General features: G+C 42.6%; 1 protein-coding gene across 6 annotated transcripts in view; it reads left to right on the forward strand.

The window, feature by feature from the left end:
• The window catches only part of kcnq1.2 (potassium voltage-gated channel, KQT-like subfamily, member 1.2), a 165301-nt gene that overhangs the window by 123262 nt on the left and 16967 nt on the right, over positions 1–25072 (forward strand). The gene's annotated exons all lie outside the window — the stretch shown is intronic.

Consider the following 25072-nt stretch of genomic DNA (forward strand, 5'->3'; position numbering starts at 1 on the left):
ATTTTTAGAATCGAGAAATCTATCGATTATTCAATTGTCTCATAATGATTCATATCAATTTTACATTAAAGCGTATTACAAAAAAAACATTCCCCCCCCCCCCATTACAGTTTATTAACCAGTGATTGGTGTTTATTTTGTACTTCATATTCATACAGTGATTTAAAAAAAAAAAAGTAGATTGATGTACTATGTTATTGGTTCGGTCATTGAAAGTAAAAACAGATGTTTGCAAATGTCTCATTTTGATTAAACACAGAAGATAATCATTCGTTCATTAAGCACTACAAAAATCAGTGAACAATAGATATGCTGAAATTAGAGGATTTGGACAATTTTAAATAAAAAAACAAAACAAAAGAAGATGGCTCCAAACATTTATTTGATTATTAAAATAGTGATTGATTAATTTGATAATCGATTGATTACTTATCGATTAATTTTGACAGCTCTAATTGAACAAGATGTAAAGCCCTAAGAATGTCAAATGTACCGGTTGGCAGATTGTGGTCGTCGAGGGGGGGCTTTTGGGTGGGAGGGGACAACTGTCAACAGCTTCGGGCCCCCGCGCACACATTCAAGTGGCCAAAGATTCTCTTCCAGCCAGATGTCATCCATAATAGGCCTGCAAACTCACAAATCAACATTTGTCTCGATTCTCAGCCATCACGGTCCGTCTGCCCTCAGGTGTGTCACGCTGGTTCCGATTCCTCCGAATGTGCGTGCGTGTGACAGCCGTGGCGTGGGGGGGGGGGGCGCAAATTGGATTCCTTTCTCTTGCCTTTGGCTCACGCTGCTTGTCATATGTGATGACAGGGTAAGCGATACGCTTTGGAAAACACGCGCACACAATACGGGAGGCAAACTCGACAGGGAAAAGGGACCAACGTTACTGGTTTTATCCTTAAAGCAATCCCCTGTATTAGTGACTTTCAGCTCAGATATCAAGTTGCACTGGCTTGTGGTTAGTTGCTGTCGTTGCCGCCGAGAGGCCTAATTACCCGCAATATGCTCTGACCTGCCAGGACACGGCTCGTGCTGTGCTACTGCTACTTTTCGTCATAAATTATTATGATAAGTGCCAGGTGGGACGGCACGGTGGATGACTGGTTAGCACGTCCGCCTCCCAGTACTGAGGACACAAGATCGAGTCCAGGCTCCGGCCTTCCTGGGGGGGGGGGGGGGGGGGGGAGTTTGCATGTTCTCCCCGTGCCCACGTGGGTCTTCTCCAGGTACCCCTGCAACTAGGGGTGTGAATTGCCTAGTACCTGACGATTCGATTCGTATCACGATTCACAGGTCAGGATTCGATTCGATACCGATTAATCCCGATACGAATTTATAAGTCGATTGTTGCGATTTGTTTTCATTCAAATTTAGAAAATACTAATCAGTAAGCTTGTAGAGTGTAAGATTTATATGAAAATGTATTATTTATTTATCTGAAATTTCAGTCTTATAGAGGTTGTAATCTGTTTCATGTTTGAACAGCATTAAAATAAAATATTAAGGCTTAATGTTCCGTTCATATAACATTCTTCCATGCTCAAGGTGTGAATCCTAAAAAAATAAAAAATAAAATAAAAAAATAAAAAATTAAAAAAAATAAAAAATCGATTCTGCCGATTATTGAATCGATTCGAGAATCACGCGATGTAGTATCGCGATATATCGCCGAATCGATTTTTTTTAACACCCCTACCTGCAACCCTTATGAGGAATAAGTGGTCAAGAAAATGGATGGATGGATGGATGGAAGTGTCAGGTGGTTAAAATTTCAATCAAAATTAATCACATGACTTCAATAATTAACTCACGATTTTAATCACACATTTTATTACTGTTCTAAATGTACAATAAAATGTACAATATTTTCATAATCTTGTTTGCATAAAAGTGGGAAAAAATGTTAAAGTAATAGAAATATGTCTACATCTTTTCGTCACTGATGCAGTAATTTCAAAATAATTCATAAAATAGAGTTAAAATTAAAAAGATATACTGTACTGTGCTGTAAAAAAATATGTGCGATATTGATTTGTGTTGAGGTCATTTTTCTGCCACGAGATGGCATAATTGCATTTCTAAGACATTGGTGACAGCTCAGTGCATTTTTCTTTTCATTTTAAGAGCTACCTAATCTGTAACATCAAGTAACGTGTGAAATTTTGCACATTTTTAAAAATTGTAAAATGCAACTTGGCCCCAGTCTCCACAATTACATTTTGACGTGGACGTGAGCTACAACTAGAATGACGCGTTAAAAAAAAAATTGTGGCGTTAAAGGAACTTTTAATTAACTCAAAATTAACACACCCCTAATAATAAAAATAAAATTGGAGACTTCTGTGTCCCTTACAGTAAGTGTGAAACTCTTCTTAATTTGTGTCTGCATGTCAGATTTTCCATCCCCTTTAAAAGCAAATACAAACTGCAGGGGGAGCCCTGAAGCAAAAGAAACTTCATGCGTTTGTCAATCATCTTTGCTATAAATAGTCAGCGTCGGCGACGTGACGCTTGCTTAAGCATAATTGTTTTTCCTTCTTAAGCTTTTCGATTATCAGCTGCAGACTCGCTCGCACGCGTGCCAGCGCCAAAGTACTTAATTACGGCTTGCCTTCAGACGTGCAATTACAGCTGACTTACTTGACGGGCTTTGCTCTCTTTGTGCCTACCAACACTTTTCAAAGTGCTCATCTGCTGTTTGCGTTTGAATCGCGGCCAAGGCGCGCGTTCGAAAAATATGAGTGGCAAATTTCATGCCGGTGATGCGGTGGAAAAATATGCGCGCAGATAAATCGCGCGTCTTATCTGTTTTTTTTTTTGTGCAGCCAAAGTAAGTAATTAAGTATGAGTCAATTCAGTAATTAAAATATGAAAAAAAAAAATCAATCAATGAATAGATTTGTAAAATGTATATTATGGTTCTACCGTGTGCTGCAATGTCAGGAGGAAAAAGTCATTTATAATTAATTTAAAGGGATACTTGACTCATTGAACGATTTTCAGCAGTGAAAAGTTCATATTTTGTCCAGAATGAATTTGATAATTTAATTATTTCCATCCATCCATTTTCTTGACCGCTTATTCCTCACAAGGGTCGCGGGGTTCATTATTGTTCATGTAAAATTAATACCTTTAAAAACAATTTTTTTCCTCTTGCTGCCAACTGATGATGACGTCACCTGTGCTGAGGAACTTCATTATTTTTCACGTAAAATTAATACCTTTAAAAACTATTTTTTTTTCCCTCTTGCTGTCAACTGATGATGACATCACCTGTGCTGAGCAAGTAGGTAACGACCAATCACCTGTTTCCTGGGGTTGGTCAGCAAACTGAGCCATGATTGGTGATGATTGGTGATGTCATCATCAGTCAACAGCAAATAGGAAAATTACTTTTTAAAAGTATTAATTGTACATGAAAAATAATGAAGTTACCACAGCAATTATAGACAAAAATATTAACTGTTTACTGCTGAAAATGGCTCAATGAGTCAAGTATCCCTTTAAATAAGGACATCAGTTTAAATAAATGAAAAAATTCAAAAGGTTCCGAAATATATAAATGAGTCATGAAATGCATTTTCATTGATTTACTGTCGTGAGGTTGTGGCGTCTTAAGAAGGGCTCGAGAAATACGAGACAGGGTGAGAGTTGACCTTGGGCTCTTGTTGAAGCAAACTCTATAAGTGAGGGGGTGGGCTGCTGAACTCAGTGGCTGATTCATTCCCCCCAAAGACCCCAAACACACACACACACACTTTGCCTCCCCCTCAAAAACGCACACACATGCAAAGTTGCGAGTCCAGCGATGCAGGTGCTGGCCTCGACACAGACGGCAGCGCGGCCTCCCGTGACCCCTTATAGGGAGCCCCTGCCGGGGTGAAAGGTCACAGTAGGATCCGCCCACCCTCTGTCCGTGTATGTTTTTATCGGCCGAGAAGACCACAGGCGGAGGCGGCGCAGGAAATATGGCCGCCGCCGGGCCCCGCCTGACCCCGGCGCTATTTGTTCAAATCGTCACGACAGAGCAGACGAGGAGAAAGGAGGAAGTCAAGTCGGCAGTCCGCCCGTGCGCTCGCACGCAGACTCGATTGACGTTACACACCGCCCCCCCCCCCCATGATTGACAATTGGTTGAACTTGAAACCGATTACTCACACAGCCGTCACGTGTCATGTATTTGGCCAAATCAAAATGTTTCAGACAAATATGATCAAACCGTACCAATGTTTCTTTCCGGGAAAGTTAAAATAAAATAAATAAAAATGACATTTCAAGGACAGCCCAAAACTACTGAACAGCAAACCATCATAAAGTGTAAGAACTCATTTTGTGCCCCCCCAAAAAACAAAATTCGATCAAAATGTTAATATTATTGAGTATTGAGGTACTATGTTTATCCTGCATATCTTCTTTTTTTTTTTTTTTTAAATCATATCAATTAGTAGGCCTATTCATGTTGTAGTATAGTGCAGTGTAGGACCCAGTGTAAGCACAATTAAGCCAAGTCTGACATTTTTTTCCCCTACTTTTTCCAGGATTTTTTCCCCCACATTTTTACCTTTTTTTTTTTTTTTTTTTTTTCGTGGAAAATTTTCTGGGTTTGTAAAATTATTATTATTATTATTATTATTAATAATAATAATAATAATAATAATAATAATTCAAAAATATAATTTTTATTTTTTATTTTTTGAAAATTAATCAAGTGGCCACTCAGAGTGTGGTGCCTTAAAACAAGGCCAGTAATGGCCCGATACCAATACCTGGTATCTCGCCTATTCCTACTAATTAGCTATCAGTGTTCTCTGCTTTTGCAGAAACGTAACTTACTTGTCTATGGCATAATTCCCCACTACCGTGTATCGTGGGAATCTGTGGTTTATAGCGATCGTTTTATCGTTGGTCTGTGTATTGCAGATTTTCACCTATAGTGGGTCGGTCTGGAACGTATCCTCATCCGTGAAAGGGTTTCACTGTAATTACAGACTGAATGGCAACAGAGATGGTGAATACGTGTGTGTTTTTGCACAAACACACATTGTGCACTCTAGCAAGGGGGTGTTTTCGGGATAAAGAGGAATAGATGTTATATACTCGAGCAACTCCCCCCTACGCTCCCCTCCTTGGCCCAAAGATAGCTCTACCAAAGATGCTGAGTGACAGGAAGAAAGAGAGAAAAGAAGCTCAAGGGAAAAGACAGAGTGGCACCTCGTAAATGAAGAGACAGCACGGTCTTTTTACTACTTCCTGCCGCCTGGCAGCCCGAGCCGAGAGGAAGATCCTCGTCGCCCCTCTGCCTCCTTTTAATGATGGCCAATTACACTGCCAACCCGCCAGGACTCGTTACACGGCAGCATAAGAGACCCCTTGGGAGTGTTTTGTTGTTGTTGTTGTTTTTCGGGCAGAGTCGCACATTATGGCGCCTTGGCGTAGCGAAATCTCCAAGCTGTCCGAGCTGCGAGGGGCCTGTGCCGTTCTCTTTTTGTGCGTTTTAATCAGAACTGAAAGCATGAAAACGCAGCGGAGGGAGAAGGCCCCCCACCATAAATGAGCAGCCCCGCTTCCCAAGTCGAGCGACGAGCCGGCTCGGGAGGTATCCGGGACAATGCTCCTACACATGTGTCATTCATCCCACTGCGGTGTGGGAGCCGCGAATGTCTTGATCACAATTGTGCATGATGGGAGGGTGAAAGGCCACGGGGACAAAAGAGCCGCAAACGGGTCGTCGGGATTGTTGCATAATGGCAAACGAATGACATAATTCGGACACCTTTTGGTCATTATAGCCCCACTCGTCCTTCTTTGCTGCAGCGTTGTGTTGCGTTGTGTTCACTGCTCATTCTATGAAGAAGAATTGATGCTTGACTACCTCGGAATAACTAAGGAACCCTTTCAGTCCTAAATAAGGGACCTTTTTAGACTACCCAAGTATCTCTTTAGGACTAAGAACCTTTGACAAACCAAGGATGACTTTAGGACATACTAAGGACTCCTATGGGACAGACGAAGGACCTCTTTAGGCCTAAGGCTGCTTTAGCACAATCTAAGGACCTCTTTAAGTTCAACTAAAGAAGAAGCCATAACCCATTAACTAACGAATTAACGCCACGGATGCATTTAAGACAAACTAACAATTGCTTTAGGACTAACTAAGGAGCCCCTTTAGGACTAATGAAGGATCTCTGAAGAACTAAGTCCTTACTTTGTCCTAAAGAGATTTCTATTTAAAACAAAGTACTGCAGACCTTTTGAAACTAACCAAGGATAACTTGCTAGCTAAGGACAGTCTATAGGACAGACTAAGGACCTCTTGAGGCCTAAGGCTGCTTTAGCACAATCTAAGGACTTCTTTAAGTCTAACTAAAGAACAAGCCATAACCCATTGAGAAATAACTAATTAAAACCACAGATGCATTTAAGACTAACTAGCAACTGCTTTAGGACTAACTAAAGAGCCCCTTTAGGATCTCTGCAGAACTAAGTCCTTACTTTGTCCTAAATAGACTCCTATTTAAAACAAACTACTTTAGACCTTTTGAGACTAACCAAGGACAACTTTAGACTAAGGACCCCTACGGGGCAGACTAAGGACCTCTTGAGGCCTAAGGCTGCTTTAGCACAAGCAAAGGACCTCTTTAAGTCTAACGAAAGTAGAAGCCATAACCCATTGAGAACTAACTAACTAAAAACACGGCTGCATTTAAGACTAACTAGCAACTGCTTTAGGACTAACTAAAGAGCTCCTTTAGGACTAATGAAGGATCTCCGTAGAACTACGTCCTTACTTTGTCCTAAAGATATTCCTATTTAAAAGAAAGTACTGTCTACCTTTTGAGACTAACCAAGAGATTGTCCATTGCGATTTATATTAGACTCTTTAGAGATTTTATTTTATTTTTTTTTTAGATTTGAGATGAATTAGATTTATATTTTTTCATGATGGATTTTTTTTGTCTGGTGAGACTACGTTATAGGAACTATAGACAAAAAAATAAGGTGTGTACTGTGTATTATATAGCATCTCTAAAGATCCTCAAACACTCTTGAATCAGATGTTAAAATCAATAGTTTCATGTTTAAAATCCGTACCTTGATCTTGTGTTTAATCATCGTCTACGATCACTCTTAATTGTAATATTACGTTTGATCAAAGTAAGATGTGAAGGAGTCTGAAATTCAGTTCTTGGTAAAGGGGGGGAAAAAATGCCTACTGAGGGTTGTAAAAATGCCAGCTGATTTTGAAATTGGAACGTCTGGTCACCCTTCTTACTTTCCACTGCTTCGGTAATACACTGTCGAGGAAACTTTCCCCCAGAGTGTCGCTGAAGTGAAAGCAAGGCAAGCAACCACAGACAAAGTGAGAAAATGGAAAGAAAAAAAAAAAAGAGCCAAAGGGAATTACATCTTTCAAAGCGAGCGTGAGGGTCTGCCGGTACGAAAAGGAGAAGAAGAAGCAGATGTGGCCGCTGCCTGTTTGCCCTGCCAGCCGACGGATGGCAGTGAGGCGTCCGCCCCCCCCGCCCCGCCGCTCTCTGCGACAAATCGTTCTCCAGATTAAGATCTGCTTCAGAAGGGAAAAAAAAAAAAGGACAGGAAATTTCCACTTATACTTAATGTGTCAGGAACTAATTACAGCGACAAAGTGATACTTGACATCGCCTGCTCGGGTGCGAGGCAGGGAAAGTGAGAGCATTAGCAGCCCTTTTGGATTCCCAAACTGGCAGCAGTGGGAGTAGGTCCCATACAATGGATATAAAAAGTCTACACACCCCGGTTTGTACTTTTTTAAAATGTGACCTACGTTCTATATATAGCACAAAAAATATTTTCAAAAGGGGAAGTAAAACTAAAAAACTGAAATAATATGGTTGCATAAGTGTGCACACCCTCACAACTGTGATGTGGTTATGTTTACAAACTTATTTTAATGCCCAGCGCAAGTCTGACAAAATGCGGTCATAATGTGCGCTTGGGTGTTTTTCTTTCTTTTGGCATTTTCGTAGGCGGGCACAGTTAGAAATGGGCGGACTGAGCACAACCATCTTGATTTCAAACGAAGCAGCTCCCCTCATTCACTTTAAAGTCAGCGCAGGAGAGGCCTACTATGAAACAAACGCGCCAAAATTGTGTTACACCACCTGCGCCACAACTTAGACCTGGTCTCACCTGAAGCACACACCTGCCACCGTTTGACATGCCTCTGATTAATCCTAAATCATTCTTGGATGTCTAGTAGGCTTTTCCTGCATTTTTTTTTTTTTTTTTTTTTTTTTTTGCTTTCTAACAAAGCCTGAAGGTTTTGTGGTAACACTGACTGGTATTCGGCCGTGTTTATAATCCGTCCATCTTGTCTAAGGTGGCAGGTCCAGATGGAAAAAAAAGCAACCCCAAAACATACTACTGACCCCCCCAATACTTCCCTGTAGATATTGCGAGAGGCCAGATTCACCTTGACTGTGTCATGACTAGGGTCATGCAAGGGTTATGTTTGGGTCATGACGGTGTGGTCAAGTGTCTGTTTTGAGCTGAGGTCAAGTGTCTGTCTTGAACTGATGTAACAGCATCTGGTTTCAACTGGTAATACGCTATGTGATGTCAGGAATCTTTCATCTCTTTTCTAGCCAACAGCCAATCAGATAATTCCATGTCAGTCCTGTTACCCACATGTCTCGCCACAACCAATCAGATCGATTCACTGTCTATATAAGCTGTCTGAGAAGTGTGTGTTTTTGTTGGCTTATTCCCTCTGTTCCTCTGTGCAACTCTCGTTGTTTCTCGTCTAGTCAAGTTTGTTCCATGCGTCTCGATGTGAATAAAGAGGTAAAATCTTATTTGCGTCGGTGCTTTGGGATCCAACCTCAGAACATAACAGACTGGGTGCTAGCCAATATCAGGAACATATCTCAGGATATGAAATGAATCCAAACTGAGCTTGATTTTATGTATCCAGTCAAAATGATGACGTTTAGGGCAGGTGTACCTCATGAACGTCCTTGAGGGGAACGCCTTGTTTTCCCGCAGCATCCCACTGACGCAAACTCTGCATACAGTCGAGCGACATCGGAATGTGGCATTTGGAGAAGAATGTCTGAATGGCCGCCGCTTTCTGGGAGGGAGGGAGGGAGGGAGGTGGGGGCCGGATCGGGAATGTTCTATTTCGGCGACGTCCCTATTCTGGGAATCCAAACAACTGGCGAGTCACAACATCGGCACACTTGCGAGATGGCCGATTAGATGCCGTTGAGATGAGCTCACTCTGGGGGGAATGTGTGTGCGTGCGCGTATGTGCTTTTGTAATACGGGGTGAGGGGGGAGGGACGCACGTGCAGGTGGCCAAGAATTGAAGTTTGAAAAAAACAACAAAAAAAACAACACAATAGAATGTGATAAGAGCAAAGATGAAAAGCAGGCAGGAGGGAAAAAAACGGAGTGATGATTGGTGACGGTCATGTGAAACTGACGTCAGAGCCGCTTTCATGTCTGATGCGAGCTTCCTGTCCCACTGCTTTCCACACGGCATTACAGGAAGGGGGCGGGGGCCGCGCGCACACAAAAACATCACAACCTTTTGGGGGAAAAAAAATGTCTGGTGTGGTGGTGCAGTTCAAAATGATGAGAGTTGCTTCTCCAATGTTTGTAGGGGGTTGCTTTCATAAATGAGACTTGTTGCTTTATGCGCGTCTGCTTCACAGGTTTTGAGGTTTGAGGTTCAAATCTCGGCTCTGGCCTTCCTCTCCTGCGTGGCGGGTTGCTCGTTCTCTTTTGCATGCAAGTTGGCTTCATAGTGTTGTGATACTGAAAGTGATACTTATAAAAAGTTCAACGTCTGTCCCATTGAAAATGAATGGGGAAACGTTGATATTAAATGTTAAATTGTGCGAATACTGTAATAATGTGGAATCAGACGATATATATCCCGGGGGGAGGTGTGAATTTTTTAAGCTAGTTTAAATTTGAACAATGTAAATTGTAAGTATTATGTGAGGGTTGTTACGCGGCAAAAAAAAAGTGTGGAGAATAAAAATCACAATAACATATGCGGGAATGCTTCAGCATTCCCTCAATTGCTTGTGTTCAATATTTAATAAATATCATGGCAAAATGGAAAAAAGTAATGCATTTCTTTACCTAGCGTTGCAATTCAGCTGAGTTAAATGAAATATCAGGCGAGCCGAGCCATTGGAGCCAAAAGTCAAGCACGATTGACACCACCTTGACGTGTATAATAATAAATGAATAAAAGTGAAAATAAAAACTGTAATTCACAAATTAAATACAAAAAATAAATATAATTGAAAATAGAACTATGCATCAAGAAAAATAAATTTAAAAAATGAGATAAAAAAAATAAATATAAAAATAAATGTCGAAATAAATGCAAAAAAAAAACAGAATTAAATATCAAACAATAAATAAATAAAAATGCTCTGCTCTCACATTTATTTATTTCCTGCTGCAGACGCTCTGTCAGGTCAAAATGTTATTCAGATGAGGGGGCGGTCCTAAGCGTGTCTTGGGTGCGGAACCTGCACTTGTTGCTTCAGGGTGAAGTCACGCCACCATCATCTGCATCATCTGCTGTCAACCTCCAGAATGAGCAAAAAGGATGTGGCGGCGTGAACAAACCACCCACCTGACATCACGCTGCGCTGCCTGCCGTCACACCCGAGCACATGACTAAGTCCATTTTGTGGAATCCAAACACACACGCACACACATCCAGTGGACTGTTAGCACGCTTCCAAAGAGGTGTCCCACCACTCAAAAGCCACAAAAGACTCTTGAATCGGCTCGGCTGCCAACAGGAGGCGAGATGCTGAATGAAGTATTTGCTTGCCATTTGTGCGCTTTCATAGCAATGATACACTGGCGACTTGATGCCACTCCACAATAAATAAATGCCCGATGCTTTTCGTTTCACCCCCCGAAATGTTTAACTGGCATGAAGATGAACTTCCTCGCTCGCCATGTTTAAGTTCGCGAAGCAGGTGATGCTTGCATTTGCGCGTTTTGTTGTTTGTTAGCCGGATTATGCAAAAAAAAAAAAAAAAACAACGCTTCATAGGGGGGTCAGATTATGTTTTTTTTGTTTTTTGTGTCGTCGTGGGAGTGAACACAGTCGATTTACTTCCTGGCGAATGAAAGTGGCTCCACTCACAGTCTTTGACATTGCATAAGCCGAAAAAGACACTCTGGTGTCCATACAGAGAGCAAAGCACGCAAAGTAAATTTATAAGGAAATGCAAGCAGACTTCCATGTGCAGATGATAAATTCACCAGATTACAGATTACTGCTGTAAAGTGGGCACTTAGAATGCCTTCCGCACCGACAGCTGGGCTGCAGACTTCTTCTTTTTTTTTTTTATATGATAAAGATGATGATAATCATAATTTGTTCAAATTGGTTTATTAGGACTGAAATATGATGCCATCCACCACAACATATAAAATGGGCGCAGAATCTGACTGTCTGAACTTCGATCATATCCAGCAAAATTGCATTACCCCACCTACACCACAACTTAGACCTGCTCTTAGCTGGTCTCATGTCTAGTCTAGTAGTCTACACTCTAAAAAGAGAATTGTTGAACCAATTTAAGATTACAAATTGAATTGTTGGCCAACTTTAAAAAAAAATCGCTTCAGTTGGTAACACAATTGAATTAAATTAATCCAAAGTGAATATATTAAATGTAATAAATTATGAGTTTGTTGAAATTAATATATTCACTTGAATTAAATTAATCCACAATTAATCCAAAGTGAATATACAAAATGTAATGAACTCATAATTAATTAAACTTAATATGTTCACTTTATGTTAACTTAATTCAATTGTGTAGTACCAATTGAAGCGATTTTTTTCGAAGTTGGGCAGCAATTCAATTTGTATGTAATCTTAAATTGGTTCAACAATTTCTTTTTAGAGTGTAGCGTATGTGACGTAGGCTTCACGAAAGAAGTTTGTTTGTTTACATTCTCTTTTATTACGTCTTTTGGTGTGGGTGGAACGGATTAATGGCATTTCCATTCATTTCAATGGAGATAGGTGATTTGAGATACAAACAATTTGAGTTACGATCATGTATTTGCAATGTATTTATTTGTATCTCAGTTCATTGATTTTTTTTTAAATACTGTTCAGTGACTCAAAAATTGAAGATCAAAGTGATGTTGTAATACAAAAGTAAAACCATTTGCTTTAAGTAAATGTCATAAACCGCAGATGTGTGACAACTGCCAGCAAGTCATCAAACTATTCCCAGACACCGCCATGTTAGATGTGGCAAAGTGGAGCCGTCTGTGAAGATGTTTCATGTGTATGTAAACGGGTGTATGGGAGGCATTAACTTTGAAGAAGAACATGAAGATATTTGTCTATTTTAACAAAATATGACCTGCAGTTCAGCTCTCCTTTAGTTTGCATGATAAAAGTGTTTTTTTTGTTTTTGTTTTTGTGTTATATTTGTTTGTTGTTAAGATGACACGCGTTTGACAACCAGATCCGCCCTCCCTCATAATTAGCGATCAGCACTGCGCACCGCTAGCCATGCATCAGTCGGTGACTCCGGACGGTTCCCAGGTCAATCAGGATGCGAGTCTGGTTCAGGACCGACCAAAGCATATCCAGCTGTGTGTTTGCACAATACAGCCCGCCGACTGTTAACATTTTGTGTAGGTCATTGTTCTGACCTAAAGAATGCTTTCACACACATATGGGGAAGTGTGTCACCACTTGATGGGTCTTTTTCTTTTTCTTTTTAAACAATGTTTGGACCTTTTCGTCACATATGGAAACAACTAAACATCAACTCCTCGCACTGGGTGATGAGTGAGTTGAATATTTGCAGTTGACCTCCAAATATGGTGTTCACTCGCAGTTAATCACAGAAGAGTCTCAAGGGGCTTCACAGTTGACAAATATTAACAACATCCCCTCGTCTCAACCCCCCAAAAGGGCAATAAACGTCCATCTTTCTGGTACAGTGGAACCTCTACTTACGAACGTCTCTTCGTACGAAATTTTCGAGTTACGAAACGCCTCAACGGGAAAATATTGCCTCTTGTTACGAAAGAAATTTCTAGATATGAAAGGTAAAAATAATACATTACCGAACGAAATATACTTTCAGCTATGGCTATTTCCTACCATAGGTACCTACGAGCGTAAATACTAGATCGGTGTCTATTGTAACGATTATCGGCCGGTTGTAACTTTTTGCAACCTCAGTTCCAAAGGAATTGAGCTCCTGTGGCCTGAACATGCCACTGTGGGGGGTGGGGAGCACAAGAACATCCCCCACAAACAGACAAATGCTCTGATTGACACGCGCACGCGCACACACACACAAATCAGGACTGTAAAAGCCTTCTTAGAAACTTGACTTTCTTATTTTGCAACAGAACAATGAATTATGAAATGTTATGTTTGCCATTTGTGAAATGTTGACTCCATGAAATGTCATGAAAATGTTCCATTGCAGTGGCAGATTCTCCACTAAACTTTCATGTGTATGCACGTTTTAACAGTGTAAGCTAGGTAACATTTCATTTGAGGTATTCAATTGTACGTGTTGCATTGATTGAATTCTGACCTTAGAATTTCAACAAACATGGGATCCAGATTCAATCTGATTAGTCTCTACCAAAACCTTCTCTAAGCTGGTAACTTTCCACTGTGGTCTCACCGGCCCCCCTGGTGTGGAGGCCGCCGCCTTCCCAATTTAAAAGCACACTCCCTGCGTGCTGCTCTCTCTCTTCCGCTCTCTTCTCCGCTGCTCTTTGGCTCCCGCTTCTTCGCTGCTCCTTGGCTCCTTCCTGGTCTCCATCGGCGCGGTTGCCAGACAAAGGGCTAGCCCAGCTAGCTTAACCTCCAGCACACGGCAACGCACAGAAGCCATCGCGTGTAGCGACAGGCGCAGCGAAACACGCTGCTTTTAGTCCCTGCAAAGGCTCAACGGATGGTGCTTTTCCCAAGCACCGAGGCCTCAATCAAGAGGGCCTCTTCCCAGCCAGCAGGTTGACTCCGTGACGCTCAGTTGGCCAGCCGGACGACCTGTCTCTCCCTCTCCTGAACTGAACCTTCTTCATCCCTTCTTCAAACGGGCTTGGCGAGTCTCCATCCAGGGTCCTGCTTCTGAGACCAACCCCCTCTGTAAGTGCAACTTTGCAGGCCTTCGCCCTAGTACAAATTGGTGCAAACTAGGTTGATTGTGGGTCCCATGTTGGTTTGATTTAAGAAATCTATCACCTTGGTTAAGACCGTTTCTCTTTTCTTCTTTTCTTCTCCTTTGATTATTTTTACTATTTTAGTTCTCGTTTCATTTCCTATCATAGTAGTTAGTTTTGCTTCTTGAAATTCTAAGTAGATTATCCCACCTAGGTTAGAGAATAAACGTGCACAAAACTCAACCCCTGGTTTACTGTGTGTGTGTTTCATCAATTTATAGTGACCTCTAAGCTGAACAAAGAACTCACAAAATTGTAGTAAGGGCACAACCTTCATTTTAATGACTGATTCAACGAGGTTCTCATCTGTTATCCTGATAAAATTATCAAAAAGAGATGTGGTGCTCCGCAGGCAAGCTCAACTTAATTTAAATATTAAGTTTGAGTCTCCTTCAATTAATGAGCCAATTGATTATTAATTTAATAATAAACAATTATTGATTTAATAATTAATTGGACCGATTTCCCTTACATAATGGTGCCCCGAGTGAGGCCAATTTATGTTACATATTTTGTGAAACACACACATGTAACAATCCAAAAACAGCTTAGTGCAGCGTGTTCTTCTGGGAAAATTTCAGCTCGTTTCCATAGCAACCTAACTACAACTTTATGCCAGAGCCAATCCGCTGTATAAAAGCAGTGTATTTGAAGCGCTAAATAACAGTCTAACGACTAGTTATTGAGAAGAGAATGAATTTGTCGACTATGTGAATGTTACACACACAAAAGTGGAAGAGTAACAATCACATTTTTTCTATTGCATGCAAAACTTTTTAGGCCTGGGAATGCTTTTTCTAGCTCGTCACGAATTCTGATTGGGTTAAAAATACATTCCAAACCTCACGTGGCGCAATCAGCTTAGCTACCTGATTACGTTACAAGCCTTTAGGCTGAGGAAATAGTCTAGTGCACGAAATTCTGCATTCAGACCACCATTTGAGTCACAGCACATTTCTCAAGGTGTTAAGTTGACTCCCTTTTGTCGGGTTTAGCGTAAAGCACATGGTGCTAAAACTGCTAGCCTTTTGTGTAAAACACATGTGTTAAGATCCGCCATCTTTGGAGGCATATCCTTAACTTAACTGGGATTCAGGTAACCACCCCTTGAAACCAGTCGACCAATAAACTAATTTGAGGGGCGGGCCCAACGGCCAGACTTCCAAGTCGCTCCTCATTTGGCTGTGGCCCCCAAGAGGATCACATCTCACCACGTGACCCCCCACTGAGAGCCCACTCTCTGCCAAATTGTAGCACTGAACAACTAGTTATACAGTTCGCTTAAATTGTTGAAATTAGATTTCCATCTGATCAACACTAAAGTGTACTGTTTGCTTAATACTTATATTGCTACACGGCCAGCTGCCAAACTACAGCTAGTATAGTTGACTCCTGCTTTCTAGCAACTGACGTGTGAAGAGGGACACATCGCAGCCCCTCTCCCCCCGTGAGCCTACTGTCTGCCTTCTTCAACATCGCATTCAAAGCACTTTATAATTTAAATAATCAAGTTACCGTGATTTGAAACTAATCGAGGGATTTAAATTACTACTGTACCGTCCTAACCTATGATTCTTACTGGATTTAAGACAATTTAACATCACGTGTCTTCGCCACTCTTAAACGTTACATTATAATATTTTTCCTACTCCTGTTTCACCAAGTGTTAACATTGAGTTTAGGGTTAATATTTTTGTACGTTTTGCACTTTTTAATCTTCATTAATTCCGTCGTGTTTAATGAATTAACATCGTCTTACAGGAAGTAGTGGTTTTCTCTTTCCCCTCGACGCGAGTCCTTAGTATCGCGATATAAACCCGTGGGAATTAAAACGTTTCCGTGGTTTCCGCTCCTTGATTTATTTAAATTATAATTATTAGTGTCTTCTTGATAATTCGGCGTCAGTGCCGCGCATAACAACACGCGCGATTATCCGTAAGGAGTGAATTTAACGTGTTTGACAGATTGACAGCTGGCGACACACGCACGCGCAACTTCCGGTGACGTGCCACTCATTGACAAAGTTTACGTTAGCGGCGTCTTGCTAACAACTTTGCTTGCCAAGTGCTACGATTTTAAAACTTGTGCAAGGTATTTAAACACTCGTTTTAAGACACATTCTGTGTCACTTACGAGCGACGGAGTTGTTTTGTCTATGCGGTAAAGTCATAAAACTTTATTGATCGAACAAAAGTACGACTCTATACTACACACAGGAGCCTCGTTGCGTTTTAAACGCCGACGGCGTCCTCCTGTGGCTATTCACGGTACCGCAGCCGAGGAACTTTTGCCAACAAAATTAAAACGCTTGATAACTTTAATTATTGACTAACCAAAGAGTTTGTTTAAATAATTAACCACCGTTTTCAAGTACTTAATTTTGTTTTAATTAAAAGCAACACTCAACCAGTAGTGTATAGCTTTTCTCGTTGTAGTAAAAGTGTACCCAATTTTTAGGCACTTTTGGAAACCTCTATTGAATTAAATGTAATTTTAATTTAATGTGACTGTCCTTAGTAGACTTTTGTTTCCTAAAACCTGTAACCTCAAATGTATGCTGTGGTTAATAGTAATTTAGCAGACTAAATTGCTTAACACAATACTTTGTTGAGGGTTCTCAATTATTTAATGCATTGCCATTTAAAATAATTGGTAACATATTTGGATACCATCCTTTAATCTGTGTCTTAAGAATTTTGGTAAAACAGTTTGAATCAACTAATTGAGCCCAAAAAGCCAATCTTTAAGCATTAAGCATTTCCAGCATTGTCTAATTGGCTAACAATTAGTCCTTCCAAATTGAGTAAAGTGAGCTTACGCATATCTTGGATATCATAACGCTACTTTTAACAATGGATGCTTTGGAAAATGCCCTTGCGACCGTGACTAACAATCTCATTCCAGGCTATGCCGACGCGACAGCCAGCGCTAGCGCAGAGATTCTTGACACCAACATTGCGCAACTCGTTTGCGACGCTCAACAAGGGTCGTTAACCCACGAAGATATGGCACAAATCCTCAGCCGACTAATGGTGAATTTAGTGGCTAGGTGGAAATTGAGTGACCATGAGCTTGAACAAGTGAAAAGCGTTCTGACAGCAGAACAGCAAATTCACGCCCAAGTTAGCAGCAAGCTAACCGAGTTGGAAGCATGGTTGCATGAATCTGACCGCGTGGACTTGGGAAACCAAGTTACAAAATTGACACAGGAACTTAAAGTGAGTACACAAACTGCCCGCACGCATGAACAAAATTGGCATAATGCCACATCTGAAATTCGTGAGCTAAAAGAATGCATTGCAGAACTATCAAATCAGCACACTGAAGCCCATTGGATTGATCTCCAAACTGATCGTGAATTTGATAAGTACTTGCTAGCTCTCGCGAATGATGAAATTGCGGAATTAACTCAAAAGATTAGACTTTTGAAAAATGAACGCACTGAAGGAAAAAGGCAGACGTTTCGCTTGAAATCTCAGTTGATGGCAATGGAAGAAAAACTCCGGCGATTGCAGCATCCATCCTTCAACACTGGCCGGGATGACGAGTCATCCCGGGCTGAATCAAAATTGCAGCAAGTCCCACAAGGTAACACCAGGTGTCCATTGACACCGTCCCAAACCACTGCTTTGGAGGTCCCCGTTCAGGACCTGTCTCAGGTGAACTCTCCTTTGCATTTTGATCCACTTGTGGTGCACGCACCTGTTCCTTTTTCAGACGCTGCCACGTTGTCTGATGTGCTGCAGACTTCCTCTGCAAATCTTGGACCTGCTTCTCAGCCACCTGTGCCACTTCCGGTTCCCACTCGCTCCATGGCAAGCACTTCTCCAATTGCCGCTCAACACACGCGGGGGCCCCCTCCCTCTGCAGTGTCACTGAGAGGAGCAAGCTCACCTGTCTCTGTGCTTCCACCAAGAAGCACACTTCTTGTTTCGGCACCCCCGCTAGGCGCCACGCCTTCTTGTGCGTCTCCAGTTGCTGCCAACCTTCCTTCTCCTGCTCAACAAGCAGATGCTTCTTCACCTCATCATGTGGCGCAACCAGGCATGTCTACAAAAGAGTTAGACACGATTGCCAAGCACATTCAGAAATTTCAGCCAAAACAAGATTGCTCTGATAACACTTCTGTGTACCTCAAAGACCTTGATTTTCATTTGAGGAGATTCCCACAGGCAACAACGGAAGACAAGATTTACCTCATGAAATTGACGTCCACTCGAGAAGTAAGTGATTGGATCGACCGCCAGCCGATCCACATCTTGAATGATTATCGAGCACTGTGTCACGCATTGTCTCGTGAATTTGATGGCCCAGTATCAGCAATGAGCTTTCTTGCTGCCTGGTCAGTAAAACAAGGCCGAAAGGAATCACCCAGCCTGTATTATAGTCGCCTGCGCAAGGCATACTTTGGGCATCGTAACGAACCCAACATGGAAGAACAGGTAGAATTCAAAACACTATTTTTGAACAACCTCCACCCAAACACAAGCCGCCTCGTGGGTGTGACAACTTGTCCTCGCACGCTAAGTAGCCTAGAGCTACGTGAACTTGCATCCAAGGCCTTTGTGTTTTTACGCGAAAACGCTGCTAAATCAGTGGAATCCTCTGTTTACCATGTTGCAGGTGGTTCAGACGAGGTCGAACGACAGTCCGAATCACAGCAAAGCGACGATGACATCGCCGCTTCCCCATCAAATCCTGCACAACGGCCTCAAAATGGTTCTCATCAGAAGCACCAGTACGGCCGCAGTGCACCTGCGCGGTTGAGTCATAGCTCCAGCCGTGGTTGTGAACGGGAGAAACCCTTTGCGAAAACAAAACCTCGCAAAAAGAAACCTCCCCGCACAAATAGTCCTCAGGAGCCCCCATCCACGTCAGGTGACTCCTCAATTGACAGCAGCATCTGGACAAAAGTTCTTGATGGGCTGCGCAAATTGTCCAACGACAGTCAGCCGACAGCCATCAATGAGCCAGAGGTGTCGGACAACACCGTTCTTTCAGTCCAACTGGATCCAGCACCTTCTTTGCCTTCTGCCAGTGCACCTGTTACCGAGTCGAATCAACCATTCAAACAGCTCTTAGGTAACCTCAAGATTAAAGGTGCATCGCGTAAGTTCTATTTGAGGACGACACTTGAACAAACATTAGACTATGACGCTTTGGTTGATCCTGGCGCTGACATTACAGTAATGTCCAACACGCTCTTCAACCAACTTCAAGCCATGCTGAAGAACAGTGGCCGGACGCTCCGCGTCAACCACTGCTCATTGGAGATCGGTGCATTTGCACTGACTAACACCCATCTGGACTCCATGGCAACGTTACACTGGACGATTGGACCACACAAATTGGTCCACCCTGTGTACGTGTCTGCTGTGGAATCAGTCCCGCTCCTCATTGGTCAAGATCTGCTGGGCCGCTTCAAGCCCCTGATAGATTACGACCGACGCAAAATCTGGTCACAGGTGCGGCAGCCTCTGCCAGCAGCACCGCTGACCAAAACTGCCAATTGTTATGCGGTAAGCCTAACAGAGCCTTCTTGTGAACCTGTTCTGAGTGTACAAAACTCACACCAGGACTCTCACCCAGCTCAAGGGGGGACCATGCCTGTTGTCTCCGAGATGCCCTCAAGAGGTCACCTTCGCAACACCAGCTCTCCCCTCGGCCAAGTTGAACATCCCACTCAGGGTGTACAACTCTGCCACCTTACGGAATGCGACTTGGATTGCACCTCCGAGCTACGCATGACACAAATTGAGGCCGTTGTCCTCACTTTTGAAGCAAACCATTCAGCTTCACCGCGGACTTTGAACTTGAAATCGCACTTGAAATTGTCATCGAACAACCCAAACAACACAGTGGTTGTTCTTTGCAATCTGCTTCTGAGCAATTTGTTACCCACCCTGCCCACCCTTGCAATGCAGATGGTTCGCACCACTGCCCTGCCATTTACTGCCCCCGCTTTCGCGCCTGCAGTACTTCTTTTGGGCCACACGTTGTCAGCCTTTGTGCTCAACAACACTTATCTGATTTCAATGAACTTGCAGTCCATTGTTCTTCTCTTGCTTTTGCTCATTGTGTGGCTCACCGCCGCCGCGTGCCTTCCTCGTTCGCCTGTCGACGGCTCACCTGTTCATGCCAAGACATTCGCTTTTGGGGGTCACCTTTTGCTTCCTGTCATGGGCTTTCTTCTTGCTCCTCCGCGGACCGCACATCTCTGCCGTTCGTGGCTCCACATAGCCGAAGGGGGGGTCATGACATCATACGCCCATGACATGACACATAGCTGTCAAAGGGAGGTCATCACAACAGGACTGGACCAGCCAATCAGGTCCAACCTCCATGACCTCACTTCCTTGGTTACAATTGAGGGACGAACCTCGCCCACCTTTGTTGACCACCATCAGCAGGTACAAGATACACCTGTGATTCTTCCTGTGGTTCATCCAAGATGACTTGGAGCTTTTAGCTCCCACCCATCAGGCACCTATGGGTGCATTTGCCTTTCCAACTGATGCAGGACCCAAACGGTCCCTTCCCAAACAGTGGTTTCAGACACCCTGGCGCCTAATGGCTAACACATTTTTGCTGCTGTTGTGTATGAATGCGCTAACGACATATTTAAAGTGGCTAGGGCCAAACCTAACCGCCATAACGCCATTGAATAGCCAATTAAATTTGTGCTTCACCCATTCGCACACCTGCACTCATACGTATGACACCATGTGCATAAACAAACTTCCTAGAAAGTGTACAGTGACTCAAATGATCTTCAGCAGACTCCCCAAACGACTAAAGCGATTGGTAAGAAATGTGCTTTTAGCTACTGCTTTTATTAGCTTCTTATTTAAAATAAGAACCTTAACTGTTAACGCTGTTAGTCCAAACACCGTTAACTTTAAAATGGCAAAACACGCGAGTCACGACCGAGATTCCTTTTGCCTAACAACGCGTAGCAAACAAATTACCAATCTACCGTCTCCCGACAAAACAACCAAAAGGACTACGCTGGTCCTCAATCTGCCTAGCATCACGCTAAGCTGAACCAAACTAACCACGAGACAGTTTGTTTCTTCTCGGTGTCCCAACCAGAGCACGCTCACACGCAAGGTGTGACCGCGCTGAGACTTGACATGCTGCACTAATCTGTTTGATACATCAACAGCTCAGTTGTGAGAACGTCTTCTCGGCCTGCATGCTCCCTTAATACAGCTTTCTTTTGCCCTAGGAAGATCCAAAGTCATAGTAAGAACCGAAAGTGCCCCCTTTCAGTCACATTGACATGACATTCCTACACAGGCCTTTAGACAACTATTGGACTTCTATTTTTCACTCTCGTGTTCTTCTCCTGTTGCGTCTGTTACTTTCCCCTTCCACTCTATACACGACACGTTGTGTAGACCTAGAGGGAAAGATAACATCATAGCCAACTGCCGAGTCTAGCTTTAGCAAAGGGAGGGGAGGGGTGGGTTTGCACCAACTTTGTACTCTGGTAACTGCATTGTTGTGCTTCACCTGTCCACCTGCCGATGCCACGTCTAGAAGTGCCGACCGAAACGTTCTGTCGAAGAACGTTTCCATCGCCAAAGGGAGGATCTGTAACGATTATCGGCCGGTTGTAACTTTTTGCAACCTCAGTTCCAAAGGAATTGAGCTCCTGTGGCCTGAACATGCCACTGTGGGGGGTGGGGAGCACAAGAACATCCCCCACAAACAGACAAATGCTCTGATTGACACGCGCACGCGCACACACACACAAATCAGGACTGTAAAAGCCTTCTTAGAAACTTGACTTTCTTATTTTGCAACAGAACAATGAATTATGAAATGTTATGTTTGCCATTTGTGAAATGTTGACTCCATGAAATGTCATGAAAATGTTCCATTGCAGTGGCAGATTCTCCACTAAACTTTCATGTGTATGCACGTTTTAACAGTGTAAGCTAGGTAACATTTCATTTGAGGTATTCAATTGTACGTGTTGCATTGATTGAATTCTGACCTTAGAATTTCAACAAACATGGGATCCAGATTCAATCTGATTAGTCTCTACCAAAACCTTCTCTAAGCTGGTAACTTTCCACTGTGGTCTCACCGGCCCCCCTGGTGTGGAGGCCGCCGCCTTCCCAATTTAAAAGCACACTCCCTGCGTGCTGCTCTCTCTCTTCCGCTCTCTTCTCCGCTGCTCTTTGGCTCCCGCTTCTTCGCTGCTCCTTGGCTCCTTCCTGGTCTCCATCGGCGCGGTTGCCAGACAAAGGGCTAGCCCAGCTAGCTTAACCTCCAGCACACGGCAACGCACAGAAGCCATCGCGTGTAGCGACAGGCGCAGCGAAACACGCTGCTTTTAGTCCCTGCAAAGGCTCAACGGATGGTGCTTTTCCCAAGCACCGAGGCCTCAATCAAGAGGGCCTCTTCCCAGCCAGCAGGTTGACTCCGTGACGCTCAGTTGGCCAGCCGGACGACCTGTCTCTCCCTCTCCTGAACTGAACCTTCTTCATCCCTTCTTCAAACGGGCTTGGCGAGTCTCCATCCAGGGTCCTGCTTCTGAGACCAACCCCCTCTGTAAGTGCAACTTTGCAGGCCTTCGCCCTAGTACAAATTGGTGCAAACTAGGTTGATTGTGGGTCCCATGTTGGTTTGATTTAAGAAATCTATCACCTTGGTTAAGACCGTTTCTCTTTTCTTCTTTTCTTCTCCTTTGATTATTTTTACTATTTTAGTTCTCGTTTCATTTCCTATCATAGTAGTTAGTTTTGCTTCTTGAAATTCTAAGTAGATTATCCCACCTAGGTTAGAGAATAAACGTGCACAAAACTCAACCCCTGGTTTACTGTGTGTGTGTTTCATCAATTTATAGTGACCTCTAAGCTGAACAAAGAACTCACAAAATTGTAGTAAGGGCACAACCTTCATTTTAATGACTGATTCAACGAGGTTCTCATCTGTTATCCTGATAAAATTATCAAAAAGAGATGTGGTGCTCCGCAGGCAAGCTCAACTTAATTTAAATATTAAGTTTGAGTCTCCTTCAATTAATGAGCCAATTGATTATTAATTTAATAATAAACAATTATTGATTTAATAATTAATTGGACCGATTTCCCTTACACTATACAGCGTCCTCATCATTCATCCCGCGGCCCATGAGGTGTTCCGATAGTTTTTCGTAAATGTCGGAACTAACGGCCGACGAATTTGTGCAAAAATTCAAACAATTGGTGATTGATGAAGGCACAGTAAGTTTTTAATTGCGACGAGACGGACCTTTTTTTTAAAAAAAAAAAAAAGATGCCTCGCCATACCGGAAGTTTCCATGACGTTTCAGAATTTGTTTAAAAGAATCGTTTGCTCACTAAGATGATGTTTGCCTTGGACATTTTCGAAGGATTGTTTTAAAAAAAAAAAAAAAAAAAAGAAAACATCCTTGGATCAGTTCTTTACAAAACACCAGGCAAAAAAACACTTCTGAGAGAGAACATGAACCAAAGAGGGCAAAAAACAATGAGGACAGCAGTTAAAAAGGTAAATGACCATCATTTTTATTCTTTACTCTATTCTTTGTTATTTACATTATGCACAACTCTCATTTATTGTGCAATAATCTAATTGTAACATGTATTTGTTACATGTTTTGATGCATTTTTATGCTTTATAAAACATTTATGTCTGAATTTTGGGAGGCTTGGAACGGATTAGGCCATTTACATGGAAAAAGCGTCTCTACTTACAAAATTTTCTACTTAAGAACTTTCTTCCAGAACCAATTAATTTCGTAAGTAGAGGTACCACTGTATTCATCTTTCTTGGTCATGAAATCTGATGGACGTAAGCGCGGCTGCAAGCGGCGCCAAACGTTGGGCGCAGCGTGACGATAACGCCGCGCCAACATGTGACCTCGCGTGACTGACTGACTGCGAGCTACTCCCGCACGCCCAACTCGGGTGGATCCGCCCCTCCCTCCTCATCGCGTGCGCTCGCTCAGGAGGAAAATTGCTCAACAAATGTATCTTTTTTTTTTTTTTTTCTCCTCCACCCGCTCTTCATACTAAACACGATGACTCAGCCGTGTATACATACACGGGAAAGTCCGTTTCCACTCTTTCCCCCCAGAGCTGTTTTCTTTATTTGTGACATATTTACCAAACCCGAAATAGACGTTGTTTTTTCCAGCTCCTTGTGTACCGAAGCGGCGTGCATCTGCCAAGGTGGCGTGCTTGCGGATTTCGCTACCTGCGGACATTTCCCCAGTCGAATTTCCTCCCGTCTCCTACATCAACATTCATCTAAATATGGACTGTCCCGTCTGTTTCCTCTGGAGAGGAGGGGAATGGAAAAGGGGGGGGGGGGGGCAACTAAGTGATGCAGAGGACGGGGGTGGGTGATGTTTGGCTCTTTGTTTACTATAAGCTAAAAATACCACTTGGCCTTATTTGCAGCAGGCGTGAGGATAAGGAGGTTGTGTGTGCGCGTGTGTCAACAGCTGGTGGCTCATATGCACTCTGATTGTGTGTGTTGGTGGGGGTTGGGGGGCAACAGGTGGACGTGTGTGTCCAGTGGTCACCATTACGTGTTGCTTCATCAATGCAATATTGACCATTGAGTGCGTAGACCTCCGCCAAGGCCAAACAAAGTGTTTGATGTGTCACCAACATGGACCACATGAGTAACACCCAGAGATTTATTTATTTATTTATTTAAAAAAAAAAAAAAAAAAACTTTTTATTATTGTAGTTTGGGAATTTCATTTTAATTATTTATTTTTTGTTTTTACTTAGCTTTGAGTTTTGTTTTTGAAATGTAATTAATTTTAATTAGTTTTCAAGGTGATTCTGTT

Source organism: Festucalex cinctus, chromosome 3 (genome assembly GCF_051991245.1).
Source record: "Festucalex cinctus isolate MCC-2025b chromosome 3, RoL_Fcin_1.0, whole genome shotgun sequence".
Lineage (NCBI taxonomy): Eukaryota > Metazoa > Chordata > Actinopteri > Syngnathiformes > Syngnathidae > Festucalex > Festucalex cinctus.